At 41.3% G+C, this 26,447-nt stretch overlaps 1 protein-coding gene across 7 annotated transcripts in view; it reads left to right on the top strand.

Annotated features, from left to right (window-relative positions):
• The window catches only part of CCDC85A (coiled-coil domain containing 85A), a 196,177-nt gene that overhangs the window by 157,557 nt on the left and 12,173 nt on the right, over window positions 1-26,447 (top strand). For 3 of the 7 annotated variants that reach the window (XR_008824885.1, XR_008824886.1, XR_008824884.1), the window contains 2 exons: window positions 1,350-1,478; window positions 16,460-26,055. The gene's annotated coding sequence lies outside the window, so the exon portion shown is untranslated. Of the gene's footprint in view, window positions 1-1,349; window positions 1,479-16,459; window positions 26,056-26,447 lie in introns of those variants that run through there. The other 4 variants (XR_008824883.1, XR_008824882.1, XR_008824880.1 and 1 more) reach the window with 2 other exon arrangements.

The following is a 26,447-nucleotide window of genomic DNA, read 5'->3' as shown; positions in this document are numbered from 1 at the left end:
CCCCAAACTTACAGCTGGGCTCTGGTTTACCCATAAGGGAGTTCCCATTCGAACTGCATCCATCCCCTGGGTGTGAAATAGAGTTGTGGATGGGAGAAAGGTCAAAAGCCCATGTTGGTGCAGCTGGGCACTAGAACTGGAGAGATGCTTATGCAAAACCAGTGAGAGTGCCACCAGGTTTGTCCTCTCTGCTCTTGAATTTGTTCTTTTGTGCTGTTTTCTTTCTTTCTCTCAGGCTTTAAGTTGAAGGAGCTGCATGCTTTAATGCTTGTTTGCCCAAGATCCAATACTTTCTAGGGCCAATTCTCCAAACATCCCTCTCTCACACTTCCAGGGAAGACAAAGCTTGCCCCAGGCTGAGTTGCCAAGGTGGATCTGGTACCCTCCTGCTCTCAGATGAGTGCATGCAGTGAATAATTCCTGACCTTTTTTTCCTGTACCTCAGCACAGGGATGAACACACTGGTTTGCCTCCTGGAGAGACTTCTTGCTAAACTACACTAAAACATGACCAGAATAAATGATTACAGGCCTCCCTGTGCCACCAAGGACTTCAATCAGTACAAAGTGGCACTGCCAGAAAGCTTCCTGATGGTAAATCAAGGCAATGCAGCAATTCAGTCACCACCGCTGTTATTAACTGAAAGCTCACTGGGGTTGTGGGTTTTTGTAGGCTACTGCTTCATGAGTCTTCTATTTTAACAGCCCCAGAAGTCAGCTGTGCCCTGGGGCGGTGGCGAAGGGAGGGTAGGAGCTGACCTCTGGATGCGTGCAAGATATCAGGTATAGCTGAACAAAACACTGGTTTTGAGACCTTGGGATTTAACTTTGAACGTGATTAAGGGTCTGCTTCATGCTGGTGCAAACACTGAATAAAAGCGAGGGTAGTGTAAAGCCTCTGCAGAGTCACATGGGAAACCAAATAATTATACAGCAAGAAATGTGCTGGAATACCTTTTTTCCAGACAAATCCACTGCTCAGCATAAATAGCTCTAATAATACTCAGAACAGGATTATGTTGTCTGCCATCCTGGAAGAAATGCAACAGCCAGGCTAAGACACAAAAAAAAAAAAAAAAAAAAAAAGAGAAAATGCCGACCACATGCCTTCCCCAAAATATTCTCTCAGAAAAGGCAACACACTCAGGCACATGCCACAGCAAGCAGCCCACCAATGGCAATGCATAACCCTCTAAAGGTTCCTTGTACTTAAGGAAACAGGGTTCCAAATATTTTCCAAAATAATGGGTTTGTGCAGGTAAAGATACAATATTTCCTGAAGAAATAGGCTACAGTTCTAAATGAAGCATATTTTGTTGAATTTGTTTAATTTTTTTATTTTTATTTTAGGGTACCAGCAAGTTCTACCTGCAGAAGCAGGTATGGAACCCAAGAGGGCCGAGGCCTGTATGTCACCAGTGCTCTGGGACACATTTAGCACAAGATTTTCAGCATTTTCAAGCTGTGAACGCAGTCCAGGTCAGTAACAAAAGCTTCTCAAAGCTCTCACCAAATCAAGGTGCTGGGATTGCCACCTGAGAGCAGACATCAGAAACATTCATTTTCAGTCCAGCACAGAACAAACCCAAGGTGCTGGCACCAGCAATACCTGCAAAACAAAAACGGTCCTTTCTGGTCCTAGTGTGTAGTCCCTTAGGGGCACGGATGGGTGCTTCCCCCTTTTCATGGTGCAAGTTGATTTTTGTGTCAATTCTTTAGAAGTGCTAAATTCTGCTGTTGGCACAGCAAGGAGAGCAGCATAATTTCCCAGGCCATCTTAGCCCTGAACTGTTACCTGGAGTGCTGGGGCTAATGAAACATCTGGCGCACAAATGCCTTACCCTGAGGCCGGGCAGTGCCTACAGACTGGAAGTGTCCTCACCAGCTGGCTCCTACCAGCTGGCTGCCCTTTCCCGGCAGAAGAAACTATGTTTAGCACTAAGAGGCAAACATATGGATTGGCCACTGCACTGCTGTATCCTAAAGCAAGGGCAGAAACTGTCTATAAATGCTTCAAGTTATCAGTCAGGGTGAGCTGAAAGGGAAAAAAAAAAAAAAAGTTTCTTTCGAAAGCAGTGCAGAACAGACGGTGTAGCTCGCACTGCTTCAGCTGTGAGGTAAGTTGCACTGGGCCCTACATCACCTCTGAATAAGTGGTAGTGTCCAGCTTGCCTAAATACTTCCATTTTGGGAAAAAATACTGCTCTTGGTCTGTTGGGGCCTCACAGAGGGGCTGCCAGCAGCGCTGGCTCGCAGAGATGCACACACTGACTTCAGTCAGTGGTATTACACCATCTCTGAGTTTGGCCTTTGCTTCCAGGACTTCGTATGGCAGCATCTCTTTGTTTCAGAAAGAGCATTCCTCATAAATCAGTTCTCTCCTAAAGGACCCAGGAAAAATACAATATTATCTCAATTAAACAAAAGTGGTTTTCTGCAGATCTATCACTCCAAATGGAACAGATCAATGTACGTCCTGTAATTCAGAAAAGGCATTCAAACCTGTTTCATCTAGATTCAAACCCTATTCCTCCTGCCAGTGTCATTTTCAATTTATGGCTGGGGAAAAGCAGGAGGGGTGTGTGTGTGTTGCAATTAACTATTACTGACTGGTTACCCACGTTCTTTTCTCCTTGTTTATCTCACACGAACGATGTTAGGGATCTGATGCAAACAGATCCATTCCAGAAACGCTGGAATGCTGCAGAAAACAGTGGGGTGTTGATAAATGCCCAGGTTGGTTTTTTTTTTTTTTTCCTTCTTCGTAAGTCAGGCTGGTACGAAGATGGAAGAAGGAAAAGATAAACATATAGAACATGATTTCAGAGAGCAGGTGGATGGATAATTCTCAACACAGATTGTAAACCCCTGTGCCATTTTAATGTGTCATTATAGTAATGGGAGATTTATGCTAGCACTACTTGCTGCTTTTTTGCCAAAAGCACACATTGCCTAAATTGAGACTATTGATGTAGTGCTCTCATCATTTAAGGTGCATTAGAGACACTGTAAGAGGAGAAATGTGGAGAGGGACGTTGGGATGCTATTAGTGAGTTGCATATGAAATTAAATGGGAAATGAGCAAAAGGCCATCTCATTGTAGCACAAAACTTCTGTCTCTGCATGAAAATAAAATCCTTCTTACTCCATTTGCACTTTGTATGTTGGTAATTTGCACAGCACTGACTGGTATTACTCATTCGGCATGGCTAATATTATTTAGAGCATTTTGAAAAAGGCAATTTAATTGCCTGAAGATGCCATAATCCCTCTACTAAACATCCCCTAAATGGAGACCCAAACAGCATGAACAGTGCAATATTCTGGTGATGGCCTGTGCCATCAGCTTTGTCCAGGAAAACTTCATATTTATATATTTTTTATAGATATATTTAACGTAAAATTTATATATACATAAATACAAAGACAGATGAAAGTAAGGTAGGACAGATGGAAAGATGAATGGAGGAGACTGAAAGACAGACAAAGGCTGAAGGAAGAACAAACAGAAGGTAGGTTGGAAGAACAGAGAGATGGAAAGAAGGACAGATGGGATGGATGGATGGATGAAGAAGGACAGAAGGATGCATGGAGGTATTGATGGATGCGAGGATGGAAGGAAGGACAGAAAAAATGGAAGTAATACTGGTAGAAGAGAGGAACAGAAGGGTGGGCTGGAAGGAAAAGGAAGGGAGGATAGAGAGGAGAGGATAGAAGGAAGAATTGAAGGGCAGAAAAAAGGAAGGACAGAAGGAGGGAAGAACAGAAAAGGACATCAAGTATGGACAGAAAGAGGGAAGGCAGAATATGTGGAAGGACAGATGGGAAGATGGATTAAAAGATGGAAGAGGAGATAGGATGGAAGGAAGGACAGTGATGGAAAGACAGACAAATGGGAGGAAGGACAGTGATGGAAAGACAGACAAATGGGAGGAAGGACAGAAGGAGGGAACAATGGAAGGTTGGAAGGAGGGACAGGAGGAGGAAAGGGAGGATGGAGGGTGGAGGGAAGGACAGAAAAATGGAAGGCGAGTACAACAGAAGGAAAGGACAGATTGAAGGAAGGATTGAAGCAAGGAAGGCCAGATGAAATGAAAGGCATGTACAAAAGGAATTAAGGACGGGTGGAAGGACAGAATAGATGGATGGAAGGGTGGAAAGAGTGGAGCAAAGATGGAAGGAGGGAAGGATGGATGGACAGGAGGGAAGGAAGAAGGAAGGACAGGTAGAAGAACAGAAGGAGGGATGAAAGGATGGCTGGAAGCAGGGAAGAAAGGAAAGAAAAATAGGAAAAGAAAAATGAAAGAAGGGGAGATGAAGACTGCTGTTCAGTGGGTTTGTCAGCCCTGTACGTCCTGCATCCCTCCAGTCTAATGACAGCATGGGAGACACTCTAGTTACAAGTGACCTAAGAGGAGCATGTGTTTTGAGCAGGCAAGAGGAATAATTTGAACTTCTCTATCTTCACAAATGTTCTCACAAATTAACAAAGCCACAGCGTTAATGGGAAGGCTGTACAACGTGTTTCAACACTGAGTAGTTTCAGTACTGTCTCTGTCATATGACACGCATTTCCTCTTGTATAGCACTACACAAAAACGGGATCAGGAGAGAACAAGCCAGAAAAAGAATTTGCTGTCGGTGCCACAAGCATTACTTTCCCCCAACAAAACCAGAACTTCGGCAATCATTGTAACGTGTCAAAGCCACTCCTGAGAGCTGGTGTCAGAGCCATACAGGCAAATTTTGCAAAGGAAAATTTGAACCTGGCCTAAACAACTTGAATATGCTTTTTAAATATACATTGCAATTCATCCGAGGGATGGTCTAGCGAGAGCAAGAATGACCTAGCTGCTTCAGCACTGAACCTGGCTCTGGAGGGCTGGGTTTAGTTCACAGCTCTGCCACAGGCTAAAATATTGGACATGATGCGTGCCCTCTTTTTCCTTCTGTAACAAGAGATTATTACTGCAGTACTTCACACTGGTGAGAAAAGACAGAATTCATTAACCTCTGAGTGTTCTCAGATACTCTGATCACAAAGGTCACATATAAATTACAGTATAAATGTAACTAGCTATTTTAGTGGGTTAGTCTAGGAGTTACCACACCATGAAACATTCATATTAAAATGAGCAGCTAGCAGTAGATCTGGTATTAGTACCGAAACTAAAACACCCCCCCCCCACAAGCTCCTTCATTTAACATTTGCTTGTGTGTATTTGTTTACATCAAAGATGCGTTGTAGTTTTAAGTCGTGATCCATAGTTCTCTATGATCACAATTTATTGTGATTTTAATCACACCCAGTTTCTGCAGAGATTTTGCTACCTGTCGACACACACAACAGAAAAGTGCTTTTGAAACCGCACGCCAAGTTTGCAGTTGTCAGAAACCAGCCTACCTGCTGAAGTGGGAAGTGTACCGTGTTACCTTACGGGGGGCATTTGTCCCCCTGGAAGTACACAGAGATACTGATCCACAGATCCCTCTAGCAACAGTTTTGCAGCGGTTCCCTCTACGCAGGCATTTAAGCAGACTAGCTCGGGGCAAATGTCAGTACTGACTCAGGCTCAAGTGTTTCAAACACTAAAAGGTGAACCTACCTTTTCCACGCCAGCATAGTTTCTCTCCACTCTCCCTTCTCTTTAAATACGGAATGTTGAAATCCAAAACTCTTAATCTAATTAAATCTTGAACTGTGGTTAGCTCATTTCTATCTCTGCTTTACATTTTATAGTTAGGCAATTTCTGTGAATGGGTCAAATCAAACTCTGAAGCAGCATGCGGTGTGTCCAAACATGAAACAGAATTATCTCCATTTTGATTTCAAGTACCGCAGAGAGAGAAAAGGCAAGGAAAGTGCTAGCATTAAAGAATGCTTTTTTAAACATTTTTTATTGCAATAATGATTTTTTTTTTTTCTCCCAGTAATGACCTTCCTTCCAGTTCTGTCTTTTTTCTGTGCTGTTGTTTGAAAAAAGTCAGAATGAGCCCCTAAACAAAAAAAATAAATCAAGAAAACGCAGATTTCTGGAAGGATGGTCCTCGACCTGTTCCTGCTGATTGCTCTGCCTTGTGCCCAGAGCAGTGGCTATTACAACCTTCAACTGCCTGCAGAAGTTTACACTGAATCAAACATAATAATATACTTTTTGCATAGAACTATCATCCTTCACTGAAGAAAAACATAGTAGCGCTCCCCAAAGTCTGGAGAAGTTCTACGACTTTCTGAGCACTGCATGAAAAATCTGAAAAGATTTACAAGGGAAAATTTTATTTCTGTCTGCAGAGCTGTAAAAGGCATACATGTTCAATTTCACACACATCTGCACTCCCTCGGGTTAAACGCCTCCATGTTCTTGTCCTGACCTCATGACAACCACTAGCCACTCTCCTCATGAAGTTCCATGTGACGTGCAGTACGTTTAGCCACATTTGTTTTTTTCCAGTAGATGATTTTCCAATTAAAGCAAATTAAGTCTCTAACCTGACCTCATTGTTGCCATTTCTTGTGATTTTTAATGTCTTGCAATTTTACTTTCTCACTGAAAGCACCATCCATGGGATCGCACATCATGGGCTTGCAGAGCAATTCCATTTTTATTAAAAAGAAAATCTTTGAAGATATCATGCAAAGATTGAAATGATGAATGTGAAAAGCTAAACGTCCCTACAGTTACTGTTTCCTAAAGCCTCATGAGCTTTTCATGCTTCAATCATGATGATAATGATTATTTAATGCTTGGAAGAGGGTGATGAAGACATCAAGCCAGACCCTAGTTCTAAGGATTTCTATATCCAAAACACAGAAGGGAAGTACTTTTCTACCTGGTTTTTAAACTGGTTTTGGTGTATTTTGGGGTGGGGAAGTATTTTTAACCAAAACTCTTCCGCTCTAACTATTCAACTAACAATTTAATGACCATTCCATTTCCCAAGGGGAAAAAAAAGACCACAGAGGAAAGAAGGCAAATTAAAGACTTATTCTGGCGATAGGTGCTACAGCATGAGCACTTGGGGCTAGAATTCCCTGCCCACGTGTCCCAGCGCAGTTGCTCAGCCATTGGTTCGCCTGTTCTCCCCGAATTGGGGAAGAGTTAGAGAATGAAACACAGGTGCTGCCAAAGGCACAGCGAGCAGCACCTTGCAATCGTATAGAATGGTTGTGATTGACTTCAATAGCAGCAGCAAACGCATCCATAGTACTTAACTGTGCAATACGTACCTCATGGCAGTGAAAACAGCACATAGAATTCAATGAGTTCAATGGGAAGAACAAAAAAACACATGTAAAAGAGATTTGACCAAAAGTTTCTCACTGGTCTCGCTCTAAAGCACTTTTTAATCTCAAATAAGTAACCACTATCCACCTGCTTACAACTAAAATTCTCAGTGATACACAGACCGCAGACTAGAAGTTGCCAAGGGAACTGCATTCACTTCTGATGCTACGTGTTGATTATTGCAATCTGCTTATTTTTCTCCACCCACATATACCTTAAAATTAGTATTGCCCTTCATGGTCTAATTACCACGGTGGCATTGCTGTTCAGGACATGCAAATGAACTTGCTAACTGAATCGAAGCTTAAGCCGCTCTCATTTTCAAAGCAAGACATCAAAAAAAATCTTCAGAATTACTTTGTTGGTAGGTTACTTCAAATTCCTTTTTTTTCCACACTGATAGCAAAAATATTCAATGGCAGCTCTAGCTGAGATGCATAAATACAGCATTCCTTGCCTGTGCTTGCTCTGCAAAACTGAAAGTATAGAAGGAAACATTTTGAAAGCTATTCCCCTTGCTGTTTTCCCAACTCATGAGTCTCAACATATTGGGTACTGGCTACACCATCCCAGTCCCTTTAAATTCAGTGGGAGATTTTATTATATTGACCTCAGTAAAGCTGGGATTTCAACTGCATGTTAGGGAGGTCACCAGCTCCCTCTTCAAAGTCAACCAGAGCTGGATTATGTTGTCCCTGCACGGTCGAACTGGTGAGATGCCTTCAGTCTGTGCTAGCCGGAGTGACAGCTTATGCTTTTGGCCAGGTCTCCAGGCTACACAAATTACAACTGCTCCCGAGTTCGTACATGGACAGCTTTTGAATCTGGAGTTTTACTGAATATTATGAAAAGATTTCAAGATTTAATCTTAGTCCAGATTTATTTTCCTGCCCAGCTTGGTCATAGGACTGTGCATCATTTGCAGAGAGATTCAAAGCGATGACATTCAGATGAGATAGTCAAATGAGCTAGCACAGCTGAGAGTGATTATTTTTCCCATTAGTGTAGTAGTCAGAATAGTTTTGTTGATGCCTATGTGCGTTTTCATTTCTCCACTTGTTTTCCAAACGATACAAGAAACATACCACATGACAGAATGATGGAGGAAATTAAATTAATAGAAAATGAGAAGCATGAGCTATTTTACCACAAGGAGGAGACCAGCTTGCATTTATCTTAACTACAACTTAGAGAGTTTTAAATATACAAAATCCTCCCCCCCCAGCTCAAAAAATCAATAGTGGCCCAGAAATAAGTCCAGGGTAACCTGTCTGAAAGGCACTCCAAATATACTCAAAAGCAAGATAGAGGACACAAAATGAAAGGCCGTGGGAGCAGGGGCTGACAGGACTTGGGTACATTTGGGACCTCCTCCTCTTTGCATTTTAAAGCAGAAAGATACAGAGATACCCACCTGTGTCCGTAAGAACACAAGTCTGTGTCTCGCCTTCACCAGGGCGCATGGCAGCCGTCCCCCTGGCTTTACTGGAACAGGACAAACGAGATGCAAGGAAAGTACTTTTTTCTGATGGGCTGCTGGTGGGAAAAGGATCCACACTGCTGAGAATGTATTGTACGTCTGATAATAGTGATCAATAGCTGTTGAGAGCACTCAGAGAAACAGCTTAAACCCAGTCTCACGCTGGCGCAGTATGCAGCCAGACAAACAGCATGCCTGCCCACCTCCAAAACCAGTGCGTGCACACACAGGTAGATCGGGGGGGGGGGGGGGGAATAAAAAAATTCTTTTCCCCCTCAGTTCCTCCCTGGTTAAAAAATGGCTCAACCCAAAAATGAAATTATATCACGTAGCTCGAATTCTGCTGTCCTATCCAGGATCATGAGTCACAAACCTGGAAAAAAGCAGCATGATCATTTTGGGAACATGAGTGGTGAAGCAAAGGAACCATCCCTTCGTTTGGCACGCAGAAATAAATATTGGCAGAAAAAAATAACTGAACGTGGTGGCGCAGTCTGTCCTGGAGGTGCATTTCCCACGGTCCCACCGAGCCTCTGGGTAGATATCGAGGAATAGTGGCAGGTGCGTGCAGGTCATCTGACCTGCTAGAACGAAGCTGGAGAGCTACACAAGGATTGGAAAATTGAATTCTGTAACAGGAAGGCAGAGCTGACTAATGTAGATAGTTTTGTGGAACTCAGATAGGTCATTGGATTTTAAGTGGTTTTAAAAATTGACTGTTAGCAGGTGATCAGTGCACAGTTCTCAGTTTGATTAGCTAGCTGGAGAGCTGACAGGTTTTAATACAGATATTCTTATACTTCTGTTTTTTTCCTACAGCTGCTTAAATTTAACTAAAATGACTGAAGCCTACTTGTTCCAGCCTGCAGGAGTAACTTTTTTAAAGTGATTTATATAAGTAGAAGTATATATAAGTATGTAAGGCTCTATATAAGTAGAGCCACATATCAAATTTCTTACCTCTATACACACCGCTACCCCTCTCAGGAGGCTAGTTAGCATGGGGAGAGAAATAAGCAGTGGATCCAGCCTGTGAAGTCAGTGAGGTGCTGCCAGTGGTTTTGACAGGACTCCTGCAAGAGGTGCGGGGTGAAGAGAGGTGTCAGGGGCTGCAGCAGGGCTGACCTGCTCTCAGGAGGCGATGCTTGTCGAGGTCACTCACCTGAGCAGGACAGCGGTAACTGAAGGTATGAAGTGTCTAAATCACATAATGCAATAGGGTGACAGGAGATGAATAAGTATTACAAATCAGATCTGTTCCCCGTCCCCTTTACAGCAGTGAAAAGTACAAATTCATTTAAGTCAGAAGAACGGTGTGGTGATCAATATTCTGAGGTGTTTTCAAAATTAAATCTTTGTTTCACAGACTTTCTACTCCTGAACTGGGGGTTCTCTGGTCCTGTTCAGAAATCGGAGTAATTCTATCCCAAGCAAAGAACCTACCCCCAGCCTCTATTTAATCTCATAGGAAGCTATTAATCAGTGCTATCTGTAAGCTCCTATGAGCTTACGCTGTCACCCCTCTAGTACCCTTCTAGAAAATGCTGGAAAGCACGTCTACACGTATCCTTCAAAACTCAAACCTAATGGTCGATTAAAAAAAGAAAAACAGAGGAGTTTTCAGACAAAGGAAGAACATCTTTGTTGACAGCAATAAAATGTAACTTGTCACCAGAGTTGATATGTTGTATTAATGGCTCTTTTGTGAAAACACAGAGCTGAACATTATAAATATTGATGTGAGCACACTGCTGCTGGAAGTGTGTGATAGATGAAACTTTTTAAGGTGAATACAAAATTGTCTTCAGTGTTTCTCCAACTTTAAGTTAAAATATCCCCGTTTAGTTGGAAGCCATTACATTTACCGCCAGGAACAATTGTTTCTGCTGATGCAGCAGACAGAGCAGGGAAAAATATTCCTGCCTCCATGTGCTAGCCACAGCTGCCAGCAGCCATAAGGAACGCAACCAAGGGACAGCGCTCCAAATGAGCTGGAGTGCTAACACGTGTTGTAGTGTGTTTGGGCTTTTTTTATTTTTTGGTACAGAACTGTCTTGATGTTCACAGTGACAGCTTGGTTGCCGTGGTTACTTGTGAGCCAGCCTCTACCTTAATCTGAGGAGCCAGGGTACGTTTTCTCTTCTGTACTGGTGATTTCCACGTGGGCATTCCTTAAACTCAGCAGTGACTGTGGGATCAAGTGTCACAAATCAGCATCCAACTCAGTACGTGTTTACAGGGAAAAGGGTCTAACAGTATTCCTGATACTTCCACAGAAAAAATACAGAAAAAACCCAATCACCCTACCCTTACCAGCATTTAAAAGTTGCTTAGAAATTTTCTATGTAGTAAATACTAAATTAATTATTTTAAGGCAGGCGAGGCTAGATGGACTCTCTTTGATGTAAAGACTGAGGTCTCCCGCAAGAGCTCCCAAGCCTACACACCACTTCCCGCGCCCATCCAGCGGCTGCTGCCCTGTTCAGGGGGCTGAACCTGGTCTGCCCCAGCACATGCGCTGGGGTGACAGGTAAATAGGGCTTGCTGAAAAAAACTCATGTGCCAAAAAAAGGCAAGTCAATTTAAATGCAGAAGAGAGGGTGCTAAAACGGTAAGGTGTCCACAAATAGCACCAGTTGCTGCCATAAAGGGACTAAAAAAAAAAAAAAAAAAAAAGAGTAGTTTTAGATAGGATGTAAAGCAACGAGGGATTTTCAACAACCCCTAGAGCAGGGACTGCATTAAGACATAGTAAGGGAGTCGTCCTCCTACAGCCCTGTATGGGCACAAACCTCTGTGAAACTGTCACAAGCAAACCACCCCCATGCCCCAGAAACCCCCACCCAACCTCAAACATTTGCAATACTCTCAAAGAACAGGGGGAAGAAACAATTTTCTACTCACTTTGCAGATAGGAACCACGGTACAGACAGCTGGTCATGGCTCACCTCTTTCTGACACCACCACGGTCTGTCCAGCACACCACAAATACCCCGAGGTGACTGGCGGGGACCAGAGACGTACAGCACCGTCCAGCGAAGCTGCAGCACTGTGGCAGTGGCAGACAGAATGCCCCAATATGACTTGCATTAGTTCTGTCATTCATGGAAAAGAAAAGAAAATCAAAATAACCCAAGGACGTGAATATGTGACTTAAACCTACAGGAAATTCTACAAAGCTGATGAGTAGTTTTGACCTGTCCCACTGCACTGAAATACAGTAGAATCTGATGATCACAAGCAATTTCAGACCACGATTACTGTTTTTAAACAGATGAACTCCAGCTCGTAATTCAGCAATAGTAACACACTGTTTGGAAAAGGTAAAAAGCACAATGATAAATGTCAGGTGCCAGTTCTCAGCTTGCAAATGGGACACTGAAAGATGAAGTGATTTGGCCAAGGCCATAAAGGAATTTGTAACAGACCTGGAGGCTGAGACCACAGGATACAATTGCTTTGCTGATACTTGAGCTGCAAGAGCAAAAGCTCCACCTGAAGTGACTTGGAGAAGAGGACAAATAGCAGATCTGCAGCGGAACAAGCACACATGGAAAATAAATGGCAAAGTAGCTTTTGGAAGTATTTATAACTCGAGAAAGAAGAGCAACATGTTTCAGATGTTGATGGGCATCAGCTTTTTACAGGGGATTGCTCAAGAATTTCTGAGCAATCCATATTAGGGAGTCCAGCTAGCAGAAATAATAGATCATATAGATTGAACAGGCTTGGTGTGTGAGGGGATTGGACACCCAAACAAAAGGAAAAATGCAGAACCTAAGCCACAAGTACTTGACAGACAGGGAGATTGTGTGTAAATCATTTTAGCTTTTCTACATTTAGGACAGGGGAATGTGAAGAAGTTAAATAATAGCTATTCCTTCTCATGCTTTAGCTATAGTAACTCACATGATTTATGCTTAAAGTTAATGTAATACTATATGTTATACAGCATATATATGACATGGGAGACACATGAACAAATAAACACTTACCTACATCACAGAAGAATTTAGAGACTGTGACCAAGATTACAAACCACGGTCTAGAGCATTCCAGGTTTGCAACAAGAAAGACTATAAACTGGTGTCAGGCAGGTTTAACAGAGCCAGTGCCATGATTTCACTGAAATCTAGAACATGGTCTTCCCTCTGGGGAAAGCATATTTAGAATATTGGGAGGCAAAATCCAACCCTAGTGAAAAATCCAGTTATTTTATCCTCTCTGTGGGTAGTAGAAAATGTTTGTTGGCTAAGATGGGTGAATTAACCTAAGAATCTGCTATTAATTACTAGTATAAATGTTAAAGTTTTATTTAACTGCAAGACACAAGTAAAAAAACCCCAGCATTTACAGAACAGCAGCTGTGAAGAACAAGGCCCTGCAGGTCCAGAAAAACATGGGTTTTCTGAAGTTCATCTTCAAGCAATGTTATTGAAATACATAATCAGGACTTAATCCCAAACCCCTGTTCTCCAAATGTTGGTGTAGTACAAGAACAAAAGACCTGAATTTTTAACTGGTGTGTACTTTAAAGAAGAGTCTGACTGCAAAGACATACCTGATAGGTACAGAGGAGAAAATGCCAGAAAACAAACCCCTTGACCTACTTCTGTAACGGAGAAAACAAGCACAATGCAGTATTTTAAAAATGCAGGGATATTCCAAGGACTTACTCCTGCTTGCAACTATCTTCAATCCAGCTGTTGAGCTAGGTGCTGTAAATCTTGGCAGTATTGTACTGTACATTTCTACGGTACTCGGATAAAGAAATTTATGCATTTTATTCAGGCAAAAGCCATGCCACACATCTATAGGACTGCTGCAGATTTGAGAATTGGACCCAGAGGCAAATAAATAACATAGCCCATGACATCACTTGTGCAGCCCAGCTCCACGAGCAGACCAACACATTTAGTCAGTGGCCATAAGGACAGGAGGCCAGAGACAAGCAAATCTTTAGTGCATAGTTTCCTCTGCCTTGTAGATTGAAGCAACACTCAGGAGCTAGACTTAACTTTACAAGGCAAACCCTGATGCCCCAGGATTTTATCATTTGGTTTGTCAGACTCCAGGGTATGAATTTTAATCAGATTCACGATAGGTGAGGACCAAGCTTACTGACTGGAAAAGTAAAACAGCAGTTTTCAAAGCCAGAACCACTAACTTAGCTGCATCAAATTATTTAAACCCCAAATGTTTGCTTTCCCTAGGTTTAACAGCCTGGGAACTAGGATGATCCCTGCAAATGTTTATTAGGAGGCTCAGTCCAGAAAGGCTCCCTCCTTTTCCCTGACCCAAAGATTATTTCTTGAAATTTCCCCACAGTTCTTTCAGCCATCATTTCCTTTGCTCTTCCTGGTCCATGAAATTTGGATTACTTTTACAACCCTGCTTCCCAGCACTTTTCCGGGCACGTGAGTCCAAACCACACAGGCTCAAGAGGAAGCCAAATCCTGCCTTCCTGTGGTTGGAGCGGTTGCTCCAACCACTGCTTGCTGCAGAGAAACCTGGGCACCCATCAAACCCCTCCCACACTTAAAAAACGAAACCCAAAACAATGACACAAGTTTTTAAAAAGTGAGGCAGAATCCCTTTCACGTAACACTGAGGAAGCTGGCAGGACTGAGCGAGCGTGCGTACTGTGTGCTGAGGAGAGCTCGGGCGGTTACTGGTTCAGCCTCTTCAGCTTTTGTAGCTACAGACCTCAGAAGGATCCTTGTGGCCATGATTCTGCAAGCTTCTTGTTCAGCTCTGCTTCATAGGCTGAGTAAATCCAAGCAAAACAGAGCAGTAAAAGGAATTTTTGGGATAATTTACTACTTCAGTTTAAGTTAGGGTTTTTAATCATTATTTACCTTTATATTTTAGATAAAGACTTGTGAGTAGCCAATTACCCAAGGCAGCATGAGCAGCTTTAACAGCTGGGTTCAATGCATGAGCTACCTTTAGAAAGTACTGCCTTATTTTCTGATAGAAAGTGCTACAATTAAATATAGAGGCCGTAGCCCATACCTTAAAAAGGAGAAAAAATGATCAAGATAATCTGTGTGGAACATAGCTTTTGAGGATAAAAGCTTCCCAACAAAAGAGGGAGAGGTCATTGGTGTATATTTATATAATGCCAGGGCCAGGTTATTTGTGGGCTCCACTGAAGCTGTGCCAACATACACCAGCTGAAGAGCCACGTCTAAAGAGCTCATGAAACCTGTAGTCCCGCCAGCACATTGCCCCGGGATCTGAATATTTGCTTTTCTGAAAGATTCATGATTCTCTTAATCCAAAACGGTACCTCAGATTTTAAGACTGGATGTGAAATATTGGTGTTGCCTGCACTAGCTCTTCCCCCACGTTTAAATCCACCTCTGTATTCCCTGCAGAGCCTGGAAAACTGCAAAGGTCCATCTAGCCGGAATGTGGCCCTGACAAAGGGACCAGGGACGAGCGGGAGGAGGCTGCTCAGCAGTGCTTCCTACAGCCCCATCTGTTTTCTGGGCTCCTGAGCCGGGCTCTGCTGCCCCTCACAATGAGGGCCTTTTGCTGCTGCCGGGTTGGGTGTTTTGCTAAACGCATAGTAAAGTCAGATGAATAATTTACACTGAGTTTTGATTGATTTTGTGTCTTCTTTGGTTTGCCAGGGAGCAAGGAACTAATTGAAGTTCCTCATTAGAAATCACTTCTGCTTAATTCCTGCAACTGCTTTGAAAGCAACTCAAATTCTAGACGTTAAATCTTAAACATAAGCCTTGTTGATCTGATGCTCCTGTCAAGATACATATCCAGCTGGGTGAGCATAACTTTGCATTTTCCTTGTGGCCAGTGTTTGAACAATTCTGAACTAGGAAACAATTGCCCAAGTAATCTGCAATACTCAAACATTTGTTGCTTTAAAACCACCGGTGAAAAAGGGTTTAGCATTACAATATAATAGCCCTGACAAAACAACCAGAAAAGGGACGTTAACCTTTCGCCCTGGAAAGGGCCATGAACTTCCTCATTTCCCGGCATCACCTTTCCCCAGCCCCTCTTTGTCTCCTTAGACCAGCCCCTGATACTCTCCTCTTGCTGCCACAGTGTATCTTGTCAGGCTGCAGTAGCCATAGAAAATAAAAGCTTTACAATCTTTTAGGATTAAAGCGATAGGCGTTTTCTATATTAGCATATGTTAGCATTAGGCATCAAACATATGTGGCCGATGACAAGGAAACTCCCAGAAGTTATACTGAAATTAGTCTCAGTTCTTGTGCAGATTATTGTCATGGCAATATACATTTGGAAGCAGTCACGGTTTGTCAGGAACAGTATAGTCTAGCACTTAGGTCTGCACATCTTGCCTGAAGATCCACAGCCACACAAATGCTTTACTGCTGAATATTTAATATCACAGTCATAGCTAAGGATATTATATATCCGCACCCACGGTCTGAGTTTTCATCCACACTCTAAAGGAATGGTTCTACTTTTCATTTCATATGTGGGCCAAATCCAGAAATACCATTATGATAAACTTAGGGAGATTTTGGACGTGGTAAGACAGCACAAAAATATTAATCCTGCATTTATAAAAAACAGGTAACACTAAACTATTACAGTAATACTTTTTAGTCTTAATCTCTCCTGTTCCTTTTAAAACATTTAAAAATATATTTCAATTCAGAGCAATTAAAGGCCGAATGTTCTTTCCTCTCACTTAGAAGCGTGTAACCTGCAAGCAAGTTGGATGAGATTCTTTGCCACACTTCTGTCCTCTCCTTGATCTCAGCGAGTGCTGCAGGAATTCCACGTCTTTGCACATTTTGAAATCTGGATTTACATTTTGTCTTCTACGTTGCTGGAAGCAGATGTCCCTGTGGCGAAACCCAGCGTGATGCTTCAAAAGCAATGCTAGTGCAGCTACCCTGGCCAGATCTTCCTTCAGCATCATACAGCAGCTCAGCCTGGGGGTTAAAGGGGGCTGCCTGTATACCTGCTCTGCCCTAGAGGAAATTTCCTCCCGAACACTTGAAGCTCACAGTTAAAAGTTCAAGCTGATACGATAGTTTTCTCTCCCAGTTAACTGTGGAAAGTATCTTCTGATCACCTGCTATAGAGATTAATACATTAATGACTAATTGTATTCCTCTGAAGATGCCAAACTGACTTTCAAGTACTTATGATGTGTTATACGCAATACTGACCAGTCTCAGAAGTCAAGAATTTGTGCTACTGTAGAATAATAAGCTATCGAGTACCACTTGGGGAAGGTTCTGCTGTGCTGAAGTAGAGAAAGAAGAAAAATAAAATAAATCACACTTTTCAAACAAGAAGGAGTTTGATAGATATCCACCAGAAAGCTTTTAGTCTTTCACATGTATTATGACTTGGTATTTTGCTGGGCTTTTCTGTCATTATCTACAATATATTATTCAGGCAAAGGCTGTTCATTTTGGAAAAGTGAAATGCAATATTGAAAGGGTTAGAGACTTCTTCTAACTATGCCATCCCCATTAGCTTACTATCAGAGTGCTAAGCATATGCTATAAATAATGCATAACTTCATCCCTTTGCATTTTTTGAAAAAAACCCAATGTACTACAAAATTACAGGAGGGAAGAGACATTTCCGTAAATACATCCAACTACTATAAACTATCTAATCAATAACTTTTGTAATACACCGAGCTGAACAAATGATGGTTAGTGAATAATTTAATGAGTTTTGGCAGTTTCTACTCCAGAACTGGTCGTGCACAGTTTAGATTTTCTCCAGCACATTTGTTCTACAAAATTTCTTCTAAATAATTTGTATGAACAATTATTCTCTTTAGAATATTTGTGAGCACTTCACTGTGTCTGTGATTAAATTTGAGGTCTTTCAAACAGTTTTAATTGGGTGCATCAATCAAATAGGATAATTTCCTTTTTTTGACAAAACTCTACTGATCTTTTTTTTTTCCTAATTTTTAATCCATCACCTAACCCAGAATGATGATTACTAATCTCTATGATTTCTATACTTGGATTTGGAAGAACATTTAGGGACGTGTTGATCTCTGAACTGGTTAATTGCTTTCCTGAATAAAGGTAGGTATAATATTAGCTATAATGACTCTCTAAATTAGTTTCTTTAGCTCATTAGAAAGTTAGTGTTAATTTAAAAAGTTATTACCCCACCTATCCACTTTCTTCACGCCAATTAAAAAACAAGGGACTTGGTGCAAACTGGCATTAATCATTGGTTTAAGATAATATATGGATAAGTAAAGCTGCTGATGTATAGGCACATACCTAATTCTGCTGTCCAATTACAGCACCTGCAATAACTACTTTGTTACAAGTCATGTTAGCACGGACAGTGCAGGATGCAGAGTATTAACTTGCTGCAGCTACAGAGGTCAGAAGTCTTTCATACATGCAACCCCCTGAGATACGCAACCTGATTCAAAACCTCCCTCTTTTATTTCACTGTTACTCTAGTCAGGTCCCAGTCATCAGGGACAACAGCAGGTCAACATCTTTTCAAGTGGGTGGGAAGAGCCCAAACCCCTTTAAATCAGGTTTTTGGAATGTGAAAGTCTTTGTGCCTGTCCACAGGGTACTAAAATCCTTTTAAATCTGATCAAAGTCTCTGGCAAAGGCTCAGCAGCCGGGAAGCCAGCTAAGCCTTGCTCATTGCTGTATTACTTTTTCATAGAGTTGCCTTATAGAGCTCTCCCAGAGATACACAACAATCTAGTCCAAAACACGACAGTCCGATAGGTTGAAAGACTGTAAGATAACACAGAACTCAGCTTTTATCAGTCCAAGTAATATAAGACGTAACAACATTCCTTACCTAAAACAATGGAAATTCAATTTGGTAAAGACAGTGCTGGGTCACAGGTCAAGGAAGACGCTTCAGGAAAGGAAAAAAACAAATATTACATATAAAATCTGAAATTCAATTCATGTGAATGTTCAAAAAATGTGGCATTGAATAGCTGAAGATGAGAATGGATATTGTAATAAAAGCTTTTTAAAGGAGGAGAAATATTTGTTTATATTGTCAACGTCTATTTCACAAAAACATGCTACATTCCAACTGGCAAATTCAAACTAAAGTTACGTTTCCAAATCTAGGCAGGTTTTGGCCAGCTATTTCAGTCTTTCTAATCTTCCTTCCTCCAGATTTGCCATTAATAAATCAAGGCTATTTGGAGTACATAGAATGATAGTGGCAGCTGGAAAGGAAAAGGATGTCAAGTTTTTGGTTTACTTCGGAAATCTTGTGCTCTTTAATTCACTAACTTTGTGAGCCAACATTGAACACACAAAATTCAGAACAGAACTAAATAGTAGCAGGATTCTGAGTTTTCTCCTTTTATGTATGAATTCTGTAAGGTCAGCAACGATGACAATTCTTCAAAGCATTACTTAAATGTGGTAGGCAGAGAGAAATGAGGCAGCAAATAGATACCCACATCAGCACTGACTTCTTTGTTGGCAGCCTCAGCAACGTGATGGCCCTTGAGACTGAACCAAGACAGCAGATACACATATATACACATACATTCGCATTACTTTGCCAGATTCATGAAGCCAAAGCCAACATGAATTGATGGGCCAGCACAGGGCAGCTTGCAATACCTCTCTCAGATCTGTGAGAGGAATATTTCTTGACCTGTGACCCTGGGTATTCTACTGAATATAGCACTCCCACTGAAGATATATTAATCTAAGTGGTTTTACAGATCCTTCTCTCAGTTCTGCAGAAGATGAACAACTTGAGTGATGTTAATGATGTTACATTGGAATAAAACAACATAAATGGTACAAAAAAGTAATAACCACTGTTTTCAGAGTGGCCCTTTGTGGAAAAAAAAATCAATATATTTAAATTTTGAAGTCTTAATGATAATAGAAATTTATAGATGACTATTGCCCATTATCAACAGCTCTGAAAATTACTCAGACATGCACATAATAGTATCTCAATTTTGGTTGACTTTGGACAATTGTTTCATTGCTCCTTTCAGCTTATGTTTTAGTGCATTAGTTCACCAAGTGTTTCTTATCTGCTCTATGTTTGTTATTGTTGCCAGTGATGTGTGAAATTGGAGACTGACTGAAATTTCGAAATTTTCTTTGGTAAAGTTGCATTGTTGGAGGATCAAAATATTGACAGCCTGATTTTATAATTGTAACTCAATCTTCATGCCTTAGGGCTGTCATTTAAATTCTACTTCAGGTTTATGTTATGCCATTTATGGCTTTTCTTCAGTAATACATTGACTGAGGTTGCCTTTGGACGCTGTTCACTAAAGCTGGCTGAAACTTTTTGGATTTAATGTTTTCCAACTTAATGTTTTTCACTGAAAAATGCTGCTGTCCCTAAATCTAAACTTTCTCCAGATTTATGCATTTTTTTATGCTTGACTTTCACAGGAGACAAAACTTATGCTCAAGTGTTTCATTTAGGAAAAAAACCTCTATGTCTGTCTTACAGGAATGAAAATTAAATGGCTCAATTACTCATTTCAAAGCAGCTCTTCCTTCTAAAGCTTGTAAACTACATTTTAGTGGAGGAGAGGGGAAAAGAATGGAATATATTTATTGAACTAAAGCAACTGGAAGAAATTAGTATCATCAGGAGGGGGTTTGTTTGTTTGTTTTATGCCCATTTCAGAGCAGACACAATTTTTCAACAAGCTTTGCTGTTCATGCACCAGATGGCTTTATTTTTCCAATACTTTCTTTTCCTCACATACATTTTCACTGCAAGTATTTTGCACATGGAAGCAGGATACGTATGCTTTTTATTAACCTGCAAGATATTCAGCTATACAATAATTCATCCTGGCATCTGATCAAAATTTGGTGAACCAGACGATTCAATGTATATTCCTAGAAGGGAATAGAAGGAACAGCCAGATTATCCCTATTCAGCAATTATCATAGCTACAAAATGATCTGTTTGCCACCTAAATACTTTAGGAGAATTAAGTTCAATTAATAAATAAAAAATAGGTATCAGCATATTCTTGAATTCCTGGCACAATTCCCCATTTAGCAGCCAGTTGATTTTCATGCCTCTAAGAATGCAACGAGTTTTTAGGTTAGAGCAGTTTGGCCTAATTCAGCATTGCAGAGAAACTGATCAGCTCTTGCAATGGAGACAGATAACGTGCTATTAGAAAGTGTAATAATCCATACAGGTTTATGTATTTAGCTAACATTTTCAGAACTGCCTTCATTCTCAATGTTTATATGGCAAAACCATTTGAAAATAGCCACAGGAAAGCAAATACTCTTAAGGTCTTCCATGCATTGTTAGCATTTATTATATATAAAGTTATAAGAAAGCATCAATGTATACATGCATCCATTCATGTATACTGTGTTTATTAAAATCCATTTTAAATTAAGGGATGGAGGAATGCAGTATGCACAGTGAAACTCATGGCACCCAGGATAATTTTTTCTAAGAGGTAGCCTATCAGTCTTTTAAACACTTTGCAGCCTTTATTTTGGTCATCTCAGCAAATTAAATGCTTAATTGCCACTAGGACTACTTTTTTCTCTAAAGTTAGTGCTCATTAAAAAAACCCACCTACTGGAATTCAAATTAGTGAAGGCAATGCAAAGCTGGGATGCTACAACTCATTACTGGCATAGCTTTTTTTTTTTTTTTTTTTTTTAATAAATCCCGAAGGGACTAAAATTGTTTCCAAAACGGCCTTTTATTCACCATCACAGTCACAAGTACATTTTGCTGTGCAGCCTGATTTTAAGAGGGGTTCTTTTTCCAGTTTGTTTTAAAGAGAATGCTTCCTTTCTCCCTCTCGCACTTTTCCTTCCTTTGCTTCTCTCTTGTTTACACCTCCGAACTAAGATTTCTGCGTGTACAGACTCCTCTTGCCCTGACAGGGAAGCTCTGATCCACAGCCACGAGAGCTCCCAATCTGTCAGATTAAACTGTGATGGGGCAAGTCAAGAAACTCACTCTCCAAAGCATCAACAGAAAGAAACGGATAAAGGCAGATCCGGCAAGAAAGATCAGTGTGACTATGCAATGGAAGAAAAACCAAAGAGAAGGAAAACCAAAATGCACATGTGTTTCTCTGCTGCTTTTTGAGGAACGATCTTGGGAAGAGGGGGGCTGAGCGGCAGCTCAGCGGCTCTGCAGGATGTCGGAGTCCGGCTGCGGGGGCAGCTGAACCGCAGGGCTGGCGGCGGCTGCCTCCCGCGGGGGCCGTGCGCGGGGCCGGTGGGGTGGCCGAGGCATCTTACACTCTTTCTGCTTTAGGGTTTCAGACTCCAAAGCAGAGGGACTGGACTACCAACACCAGAAATTGCATTGTTTGCTGTGCACAGCTGGAACAAAATCTACTTTAACCAGCTAGATTTTCAGCAGTACTTGGGACAATTTCCAAAATGAAAATACCAGACCCTCGTATGATTCTTCTCTCCCTACAAGGCTGAAGCTTTCAGACATCACATCCCTCTGCTGCTTCTATTATTTCACCTCATTCTAAGACTTCAGTAGATGGTATCTTTTTATTTCAATCACATATTTCTGAAGAATGTTTTGCTTTGAAGATTTATTCCTTGAACCACTGGGGAGGAGAAACCAAGGAAATATCTGTCATTTTCCCAGCTATGTTTATTACAGCCTGGCCAATTATTTTACAAGTCATCTAAAATTATCCTCTTGATTAAGCCAAAATATTACCTACTCTCCACTGAAAATTGTTTCTACATCCTACTTGCAGGATACGTTCAAGACAGGTTTTTATAGGGGAAGTAACTACTAGTGTAATATACTGGGAAACGCAATTATGTTCGTAACCACAGAAGTTAACTATTCTTCCTTTGAGGTTTTCCCATTGAAATCTTTCAGAGGGAAATTAAAGTTCTGTCAATTTCCCATGAGAAATTTAATTTCCTCTAAATATTTCTCTCTAATAGGGAAAATTTTTTTAAAAAATAAATAAATCACTTTGGTAAGGTTCAGTAGAATCACTTCATTTTAGTTTGCCAGATGCCCTCGCTGCAGCTTTGGTCAGCCTGGTGCGCCACAGCATTGTCAGGCTGTGCATTGCCTCTCTTTGCTTTGACACAGTCTAGGAGCGGACCTTACACTGTGAGGTTTGACTCCTTTGTAAAAAAATGGTTTTAGCTCATTTTTCAGAACATGCCTTCAATAGCCTTATTTCCTTAACATTTTAACCTTTCAAAAATAATCCTGAATAAGCAAAAAGACGATAATTATCTTTTTTCCTCCTGGAATGGAAAAAAAATAGTCAAAAGCTTGTACATTTCCAGATACAAATCTCAATTCTGTGTGGTTGTTACATGAGGACTAAATAACCTCTAATTCTTTAGTAATGAAGACATAGCCTTTAAACTGATTACGAGTAAGTCTTCTTCCTTTATGTCTATTATCTTTGCATTACCATGATTATGATTATGTGGAGCCTTAACCATGGATTTAAGGCCCACCATATTTCACGTGAGAGACCAAGTTGGTTTTTTTTCACATCGAGGAGTAGTTTTCAGTAGAAGGAAATATAATCGCTCCTCTAATCCTCAAATCCACATCCCTGGATTTGCCTCTAGCCTTACAGAAATGTTACATACTGCTGTTGATCTTCTCTAGCCTCCTTCTCAACTGACTATGGCAAAAAGATCTCCCTTCTCACATTTTCACTCGATATATAAAGTTTTAATATAAACCCACAAACTACAGAGCCATACATGAGACTTTGTTTATGACAAGGACATCAGTTAGAGTAACCTACAGAAAACTGCTTTTTAGAAAAGCTTCAAGGTAGCAACACAATCTTGTGACAAAACTCCCCAGCTGCTGAAATAGAGACAGCTTTTCCCGACATCTCCACTAGTGCAGGCAAAATTTTCTGTGCCTCTGCTTTCCATGCCTGGAAGGACTATTCTGCAGCTTCCATCTACCCAACATGGTCTAAGCCAATTCAGGTGCAGGTTTTTCTAGACACAGGTACCCCTTCCTTAAGCCAGCTGACTGTTTGCTTCTGGTACAAACAGGCCCTGACCTGTGACAGACCCTTCTGAGCACTCTTCAGCTCAATCTCAATCAAGACAAGACACAGCATCTCCCATCCATTACAGATATGGGCTTGGTTTCCTCAAGTCCTTACAGCATCGCTAGGTAATTTAAAACCTGGACCTGGGGAACAGAGTGGTTTTGAAGAAGGAGACTCAGATCTTGCTGCCATTTCTACTCCTATTTGCCATAAAGAAGGGACAAACTGACTTTAATGAGAATACTTACTATCAAAATTGTAGCAAGTGCTAATGTTTAACTATCTGATCACATTATTAAGAAATTACTCTATTTTGGAACCACAGTTTGACATTCTCAGAAGATATATCACCTTCATTAAGAGGCAGAGAAAGGTAGAAACCAAGCTTGCAAACAAAATGTGATTTGTCACTGATATGCTAATATAGTAGCAAATACATTGTGTCATCTGCCTCCTTGCTCTAGGACTTTGCAGAGGTATAGCTTTCTAAAGCATGGGAACCACGTGTTGCTTTAGCCTTCCCTTGGCCTGCGGTAGCTGGTTTGTTGCTGTAGTAGCTGATTCATATTGGCATAAAAAGCCTTTACTTAGTATGGTGAAATAGAAGGAAGGCTGGATTTTAAAAAAATAAAGTAACAAAAGCAGAATTAGCCTTGCAAATATTAATGCTGCTGCATTAGCAAGGGTATTTATACACTGAAGGTGAAAAACACCGTAGTGAACTTCTCTGTCTTGAATGCCTGGTAAAGAGGAATCACTTTTGCTCTCATTTCTCGTTCCTTGTTTTGAACAGATATCACACAAGACTACATCACACAACAAAAATCTGCCTCAAATCTTATTTTAATTTTGTGGTCATTCTTTTTCATTTTTTTCATATGTTCTCCATCTCAGAGAACTCATTTCCCCAGCCTGGTGCTGGAGATTGCCTGTCTATAATGAGGCTCAGCCTTCAAAATGTCAAACATAATGAAAAAGAAAAAAGCCATAACGGAATCAGCCGTAGGGACCTGAGAGGCCTTCTGGTTAAACTTCAGCAACTCTGCCAGTTCTCCGGCTACAAAGACAAACAAGATTTCTGCCTACATCAGAAGGGCAATTCAAGACTACCACAGGACATGAATAACCCAAGCTGACAGCATGTATGCAGTGGAGAGGGCCGTATCTCCAGGTTACTGTCACTCACGCAAAATGAGCAACACCAGCTTGTCAGACTTGGCACCAAAAAAAGTAAGAGCCCAAACTGTGAAAATCATGCTGCACAAGGGCATGTGTTCCTGGTTTGGGCATTACAGACAACCTATATAAAAAATGGAAGGGAAAACACAGAGTTCTCATAAACAAGTTGATGGAAATTCTGTAAATGTTCTTCCTCTCCCTTCCTATTACTTTCTCTCTCTCCACAGACATGCCCCAGAGGCAGCTCAAAAGAAACACCCCCCCACCCCCCGGTCCTTTGCCGGTGTCCTTTCACCTCCCTGGGGCAGAGCAGCCCAGGAGGTCAGAGCTGGAGCAGGGGACACCGGGTAGATGTCCCATATGACCACTATTTCAGCTTCAGGACTGGCAGCCCACAGCCTGGGCTCCCTGGAGGACGGTGCTGCCACCCAGCTGGAAAGTAGGCTATGCGAAGGCCAGCTTACAAGTTCGTGAGGATATTTAGGACAGAGAAACAGAGAACGAATGGGTAAAATGTCTTGTGAGACAAGCTAAGAACTTGCCAGTGACTGCTGGTGGTACGCAGGCTGAGTGCAGAACCTCCCACTCACTCAGTTCTGTGGAACACCAACAAGTCCAGTGCAAAGCCTGACACTTGGTGGCCTTAGCAGGCAGTTTTGGAGGGGACTGAAGCGAACAGTCTGGTATGGTACAGAGCATTTCCTTCGTGCCTGTGTGCCGTGAATGCAAACAGCAGGTAAACGGCTCATTAACGAACATGCTAACGTTCGGGGCAGAATACTGATTATCCTGCAATACAATCAGCTCTGAATACCCACGAGTATCTTGTCACCTCCAGTACAGAATGTCCTTGTGAGAGTGCCGTACTATTTAATACATAAGGATTAATTTCCTAAGACATGAATGGGTACACCAAGTGGAATAAAAAGCCTTTGAGAGATGAGGAGATGCTGAGGAGCTGCACAGTTGCAAGACACTTCAGGGGTGAGCACGGAAGTGGCTCTGGCTGGTGACTGTGGCACAGAAGGATGAAAACACAGTGAACTCAACAAAACACAGGCTGGCGGAAGAGAAACCTGGTGATTAATAGATGTACGCTTGATTGATCTCACTACATATATAGTGCACTTTTCACAAATTATTTATCTTAATTTTATATTAATCATCAATATATTCAGCTTGACCAGAAAAATATTATTTGCATTACTCAACACAAAGGAGGATTTTTTTCCAAAGGAAAGCTAATTTTACGTATAATCTATCATTTGCAATTAGCCCAGTGTCCCTGGCTTTTGCAGATAACATTGATGGCAAACTGCAAGAAAAGCCTCCTCTTATATCCCCTAGCATCAGCTACAAAAGCTCAGCAACCCCCATTTCCTAACTCTTTGCTGGCTACCTTCTCTATAGTAAGAAAAGAAAAAAGTTGTGTGGGTCAGGAGGACTAGCACACATGGCGAGTACTAAAACTGCTCTATGGAAAG

The sequence above is a fragment of the Falco biarmicus genome, chromosome 12 (genome assembly GCF_023638135.1).
Source record: "Falco biarmicus isolate bFalBia1 chromosome 12, bFalBia1.pri, whole genome shotgun sequence".
In the NCBI taxonomy this organism is placed as follows: domain Eukaryota; kingdom Metazoa; phylum Chordata; class Aves; order Falconiformes; family Falconidae; genus Falco; species Falco biarmicus.
This window is presented reverse-complemented; position numbering and strand designations above follow the sequence as displayed.